At 40.5% G+C, this 7,095-nt stretch overlaps 1 non-coding gene across 1 annotated transcript; it reads left to right on the forward strand.

Moving 5' to 3' along the window:
- The first annotated feature begins 2,515 nt into the window (after nt 1–2,515).
- On the forward strand, nt 2,516–2,622 carry LOC141625903 (small nucleolar RNA R71). The gene has a single exon (XR_012535647.1). It is a non-coding gene; the product is annotated as a small nucleolar RNA R71 (small nucleolar RNA).
- The last annotated feature ends 4,473 nt before the right edge of the window (nt 2,623–7,095 follow it).

A 7,095-nucleotide genomic window follows, 5' to 3' on the forward strand; every position in this document is an offset into this window, starting at 1 on the left:
CAGCCGGATTGCATGAAAACGGGCGGATTCTCCTGTATCCGCTCGGATTCGACCCCTTTGTACCCGGATTCAGTTCCATCCGTGTACAATGCATATCCCTTGTCATTCTTTTATTCTTCTTTATATCTCGTGTTCTTCATTGTGGGGGTGCTACTAAGGCATGGAAAGCCTAGGCAATTGTCATCCCCACACTAATCTAAAGCACTACACATCAATTGAGATCATTAGTCCCTCCCTCACTTCTCTCAAACATGACAATTATCTTAATCAAAGTAAATAAAAATCCAAAGATGACAAAAATGCAATACAAGAATTGAAATGCGAGTTAGGGAGTTAGAAATATTTACAAATGGTGGTTTAGGGAGGACTCCACCAAACTCTCATTCTTGATGAGATGTCAAGGGGGCATGTTCAAGGTGTTGTTGATGTTGCTCAATACCTTGAAGAAATAATCAAAAGCTTGTTCATTATCGTTATAAAGCTCTTCAATAGACCTTGGCCCTTGTTGTCGGTCTTGATCGATGGCATTACCAATGTAGGGATTAAAAATCCCTTCAAATTTGTCGTCCCAAAGACCACAAACTTCGTTAAGTTGATCATTGAAAATCTCTTGATTTGATGGAGACAACTCTTCCAATTTCTTCTCTTGGCCAATGAGGCCATCCTCTTCTTCTTTGCTTGATTTTGATGAGCTTTGCAAGCTCTCCTTGTCACAATTCACTTGCTCTTTGAATGGAGCATCTTCAATTTTCTTCTTCCATTTGAGTTCCGACTTCTTCCTATCATCCTTCCGGCTATAATGATCAATCATGAAACATGGTTCATGCAAACAAGGAGCTCTCATAGTCTTGTCAAGATTAAAGGTTATGCTTTCATCTCCCACTTCTAGAGTGAGCTCACCATGTTTCACATCAATCACCGCACCCGCGGTGTGTAGGAAAGGTCTTCCTAGAATGATTGGAATGTTGGAATCTTCCTCCATATCAACAATGACAAAGTCCACTGGGATGAAAAACTTCCCAATTCGTACGGGAACATCTTCCCATATCCCTAATGGTGTCTTCGTCGATCTATCGGCCATTTGGAGTGTGATATTGGTGCATTTAAGCTCTCCCATCCCCAACCTTTTACTCACCGAGTACGGCATAACACTCACACTAGCCCCTAGATCACATAAGGCTTTGTTGATCATGGTGTCGCCAATGGTACACGGTATTGAGAAGCTTCCCGGATCCTTTAGTTTTGGAGGTGAACTCCCTTGAAGTATTGCACTACTCACCTTAGTGAAGGCGATAGTCTCAAGTTTCCGGATCGACTTCTTCTTTGTGAGGATGTCTTTCATGTATTTCGTATAGGTAACACGTGATTGATTAATTCCGTGAAAGGAATCGAGACTTCCAAATTCTTCACAATTTCCATAAACTTTCCAAGTTGGTCATCAAATTTGGGCTTGGCATGACGACTTGGAAAAGGAAGTCTAATCACAATGGGCTCCTTCTCCTTGACCTTGTCTTCATTTTTCTTTGAAACCTCTTCTTTTGATGATTCTCCATCTTTGGAGTTTTGCACAATTTCTTCCTTATCACTAGCTTCCACAACTTCATCCTCAACTTGCTTCTTTGGTGCTTCATACCTTGTACCACTTCTCAAGTGAATGGCACTAACCGTTTCATGTCTTGGGGGATTACTTTGAGGTGGTAATTGCCCCTTTTGTCTTTGTGAGCTTGAAGATGCTAGTTGAGTCAATTGGGTTTCCAACATCTTGGTGTGAGCTAGGATGTTATTGATGGTGGTTTCCTTTGCTTGACTATCTTTTTTCATTTGAGTGAAAAATTCTTGTTGATTCTTTTGCATTTGGAGGACCGCTTTTTGAACATCAAAACCTTGGTCATTTTGGTGATTGTATGGATTTTGATTTTGGTAACCTTGGTTTTGATTGTAAAAGGGTCTTTGATTTTGGTTTCTCATGGGAGGTGGGGTGTATGTTGTTTGAGGGTTTTGAACATTTTGGCTTTTGTATGAGAGATTTGGATGGAATTTGGTGTTCTCATTGTAATAGTTGGAATAAGGGGTACCACTCTTGTATGCTTGGAAAGCATTCACTTGTTCATTTGTTCCCCTACATTCACTTTGGTCATGTCCCAAAGTTCCACAATTCTCACATATCCCACTTGGGATTGATGAAGATGCCGTCATGGCATTAACATGATGCTTTGGTGATTTTGAGACTTCTTCAAGTCTAGCCATAGCTTTTTCAAACTTCAAATTGATTGTGTCAATGTGAGCACTAAGTTGAGCACCCAATTGAGTAACGGAGTCTACTTCATGCTTTCCTCCTCTAGTAGCCTTGCGAGGTCTACTATATTGTGAGTTATGGACCGCCATTTCCTCAATTTTGTTCCATGTTTGATTGTCATCAACTTCGGTGAACATTCCATTTGATCCCATGTTGAGAATGTTCCTTGAATCTTCATATAAACCGTTCCAAAATTGTTGTACCAAGAACCATTCGCTAAGTCCATGGTGAGGACATGAGCGACAAATTCCCTTGAACCGCTCCCAAGCTTCATACAAAGATTCTTCATCCCTTTGCTTAAAACCCGTAATTTGAGCTCTTAGCATGTTAGTCTTTTCCGGTGGGTAGAATTTTTTGTAGAAAGCTAGAGCCAACTTCTTCCAAGAATCAATTCCGAGAGTGGCCTTATCAAGGCCCTTCAACCATTGTTTCGCGGTGCCGATTAGAGAAAAAGGAAATAAGACCCATCGAATTTGGTCTTGAGTTACACCGGTTTGAGAAATCGCATCACAATAGTCACAAAAGGTTTCCATATGAGAATGAGGGTCTTCACTAGGCATCCCCCCAAATTGGCTCCTTTCGACTAATTGGATAAAGGTGGATTTGGCAATAAAATTTCCGGTTAGATGTTGTGGTGTGGGAGTACCATTGGGTAGGTTCTCCTCGGTGGGTACGGAATACGATGAAAACTTAGGCATTGTAGGTTGATTTTGTGGGGTATTTTGTAATGGGTTCTCCTCACCTTCTCTTGCAAAAGGGTTGATGAACTCAATAGTTGGTTGAATATCTACAACCTCACTAATACCTCTCAAATTCCTCCTAGCAAGTCTCCTATTGGTTGTCAAAGTTCTTTCAATTTCACGGTCAAAAGGTAACAAATCACCTTGTGACCTTCTAGACATGCAAAATATCAAACAACTTGAAAACAATTAGAACAAACCTTGAGGAGTTTTACTTCCCCAAGGCAAAGAAAGACACAACTAATAACAATGTAAGAAAATCTAAATCAAGTAAACACCGTCCCCGTCAACGGCGCCATTTTTGATCGGTCCGTTTCGTATTCACAATTAAATAAATGTGGTCGTTGGGTCACGTCCGAATCAAAACACAATTTATAGCTTCACAAACAACTCTACAATTAGTAAAGAGGCAAGTAAAGGTCGGATCCCAAGGGACGGGAATTGAGATGAGATTTCTATTGAAACTAGTGGTATCTTAGGGGTGTCAGAATTTGGGTTGATGTAGAAGGTCACTAAACTAAAATAGCAATGGTAATAAAAAAGCAAGATGGATTAAAAGGGTTGTAAACAATTGATAAAAAGCACTAGGGTGTCATGGGGTCATAGGAGAATCATGGGAATTGATCATACAAACATGTTCTCAAATTATAAGCAAGCAATTATTGTTGTGATGGATTGAGTTGGGTTATATCTTACAATCCTAGGAAAGTTTGGGTCCCGGAGCCGAATCGATTAGATTGTACAACACCTACAAGTCGACTTAATCTTCCCTACTCAACAACATGCATGGTCTAATGAGACTCGAGTTGGTTTATGTCTTACAAGTCTCATTGAAAAGATAGGTGATGGGTAAAAATGCAAGGATTCATAGGCTCGCATTTCATCAAACATAACATGTGCATGAGTTGAGATCAAAACAAGCAAGCAAATAAATCATGAAAGCATATTAATTTAAGCATGAATCATTCCCCATGTTGGTTTCCCCTAATCACCCATTAACCCTAGCTAAGAGACTACTCACTCATTATCATGTTGATCATGCTAGCAAGGTTGTCAATCATACCAACAAAATGAAACATGATGAACAAATGAAAGTAATTAACAATAATTAAAAAGGGATTAAGAGGATTATACCTACTAATGATTCCAATAATAAAGCAAAGATAAAAGAAGTACTTGATGCTTGATTGAGAGGTTGTCAATCTCCCAATAATAACCCAAATAATCTTCAATTACCCAAAATAAAGGATGAACAAAAGAGAGATTAAGGAAATAAAACTTGTATTAAAACTTGATTAATTGTTGATTACAAAACTAAAGAGAGATTTGATTGGTATTAACTACTCTAATAATTGATAAGAAGAACATGCTCTTCTAATTAGACTAATGCGGTATTTATAGTGGAAATTAGGGGGATGCATTAGGGTTAACTAAGGGCTAAACTAGTAATTACACTTTTTAGATTGAGCAGGGAGGAGCCGGTATTTTTCGAAGGAAGGGCTTCTTTCTTTGTAGCTTGGAGAAGACGAAATTGTGCTGTACAGGAATCCGTGCGTTTTGGAGTCGGGACGGGCGGATTCAGGCGGTGGAAAACGGGCGGCTTCAGTTGAATCCGGGCGGATTCTAGTGGTGGCAAACCCGAGCGTCTTGGGATGAAACCGCACGGATTGTGCATGTGGAGGACGGCCGGATTGTAGACAATCCGCACGGATTGTGCCTCAGCAACATTTCTTCTTCTTTTCTTCCCTTTTCTTCATAGAATCCTTGGGGATTTTCTTCGGGACTCAAGGATCCTTTCTCAACATTGCTCATCTACTATAATATGTACAAAGGCCTTCTAATCTTGTTTCTCCTTGATGCTTGGTCATTGAATTCGATCAATTTAGTCTCGTTTTGCCATGAAAATGCAAGATTCTTACTCCTTTCCTACCAAGGGATCAAAATCTCAAAGAATATGCAAAACAAAGAACTAAAGATAATAAATGACCCAAATATGCACTAAAAAGCATGGGAACAAGGCTAATTCAAGGGCTAAATATGCGCTAATTATGGTCACATCAAAGAGTGAAGACGAACCCGGACTGAGATTTTGAATCATCTCGATCCGTTTGGAAGCTAGCATCTGCGTAACCGATTGCGCATAGCTTAGTATCTCCTCCATAAGTCAATACCCTATCCTTAGTCCTCCGTAGGTACTTAAGGATATTTTTATGACTATCCGATGTGTTTCACCTGGATTCTTTTGGTACCGACTCGTCATACTCAATGCATATGCCACGTCTGGACGTGTGTATATCATGGCATACATGATTGATCCTATTGCAGATGCATAAGGAACACGACTCATGCGCTCAATCCCTTCAGGCGTCGTGGGTGACTGAGACTTGCTCAACTGCATCCCAGACGTCATTGGAAGGTTCCCCTTCTTGGAGTTGGTCATCTTTGAACCTTTCAAGAATCTTATCCAAATAAGACTCCTGACTCAGTGATAACGTCCGTCGTGATCTATCTCGGTAGATACGGATTCCCAATATGCGTTGTGCCTCACCCAGATCTTTCATCTGGAAATGGTTCTTCAACCATCCTTTAACCGAAGATAAGAGAGGAATGTCACTCCCAATCAAGAGTATGTCATCGACATACAATATCAAGAAAACAATCTTGCTCCCACTCGACTTGATATACAAGCATGGTTCCTCGACCGATCGAGTGAAACCATACTCTTTTATCACCTGGTCGAAACGATGATTCCAACTCCGAGAAGCTTGCTTAAGTCCATAAATGGAACGCTTAAACGTGCACACTTTCTTAGGATTCTCAGGATCTATGAAACCTTCGGGTTGCACCATGTACAACTCCTCCTCCAAATAACCGTTTAAGAAGGTGGTTTTCACATCCATTTGCCAAATCTCATAGTCATGAAAAGCGGCAATCGCTAAGATTATCCGAATGGAACGTAGCATGACTACAGGTGCAAAAATTTCATCATAATGCAATCCGTGCACTTGGGTGAAACCTTTTGTCACTAGTCGTGCCTTATAGGTATCTGGTTGCGCGTCTACAGAATGCTTTATTTTGTAAAGCCATTTGCACTGTAGAGGTTTTACCTTATTAGGTAAATCAACAAGATCCCATACGTCATTCTCATACATGGAGTCCATCTCGGATTGCATGGCTTCAAGCCAAAGCTTTGAGTCGGAACAGGCCATAGCACCTTTATAGGTAGCGGGTTCATTACTCTCTAGGAGTTAAACGTCATTCTCTTCGACCATACCAATGTATCTGTCTGGAGGATTAGAGACTCTACCCGACCTCCTAGGTTCCTCAGGAATATTAACCATATCATTAGTTGGAGGAACAACTTCCTCCATCTGTTCCTCGGTTGTTGGTTCTGGAATCTCCGACAGCTCGAAGGTTCTATTACTTGTCTTGTTCTCGAGAAATTCTTTCTCTAAGAACGTCGCACTAGCCGCAACATAAACTCGATGTTCGGTAGGCGAATAGAAGTAATGACCAAACATTCCTTTTGGATAACCAATAAAGTATGTCTTGACCGATCGCGGGCCGAGCTTATCCTCGTGTCTCCACTTGACATAACCCTCGCAGCCCCAAACCCGAATAAAGGACAAGTTAGGGACCGTTCCCTTCCACATTTCATATGGAGTCTTGGCGACAGCTTTAGTCGGACTTCGGTTAAGTATAAGAGCAGCTTACAAAAGAGCAAAACCCCATAATGAATCAAGTACTACCGTGTGACTCATCATGGATCGGACCATATCAAGTAATGTTCGATTTCTCCGTTCGGACACACCATTCAATTGAGGTGTTCCAGGTGGAGTTAACTGCAAAACGATTCAATAAAGGCATGGAGACTGCACCTGGAGAAGACGTTTATATCGTTGAAGACGATCTTTAGAAGTATTTGCTTAAAAAGGTAACTAGGTGTTTTCCTTTAATTGTGTTTATGCCAATTGATGCAATTAATGTGATTTAATGATTGATTTGTATGATTAGTACATGTTTTGATTGTTTATTATCATGTTAATTATGTTTTCGCAT

Source organism: Silene latifolia, chromosome X (genome assembly GCF_048544455.1).
Source record: "Silene latifolia isolate original U9 population chromosome X, ASM4854445v1, whole genome shotgun sequence".
Classification (NCBI taxonomy): Eukaryota; Viridiplantae; Streptophyta; class Magnoliopsida; order Caryophyllales; family Caryophyllaceae; genus Silene; species Silene latifolia.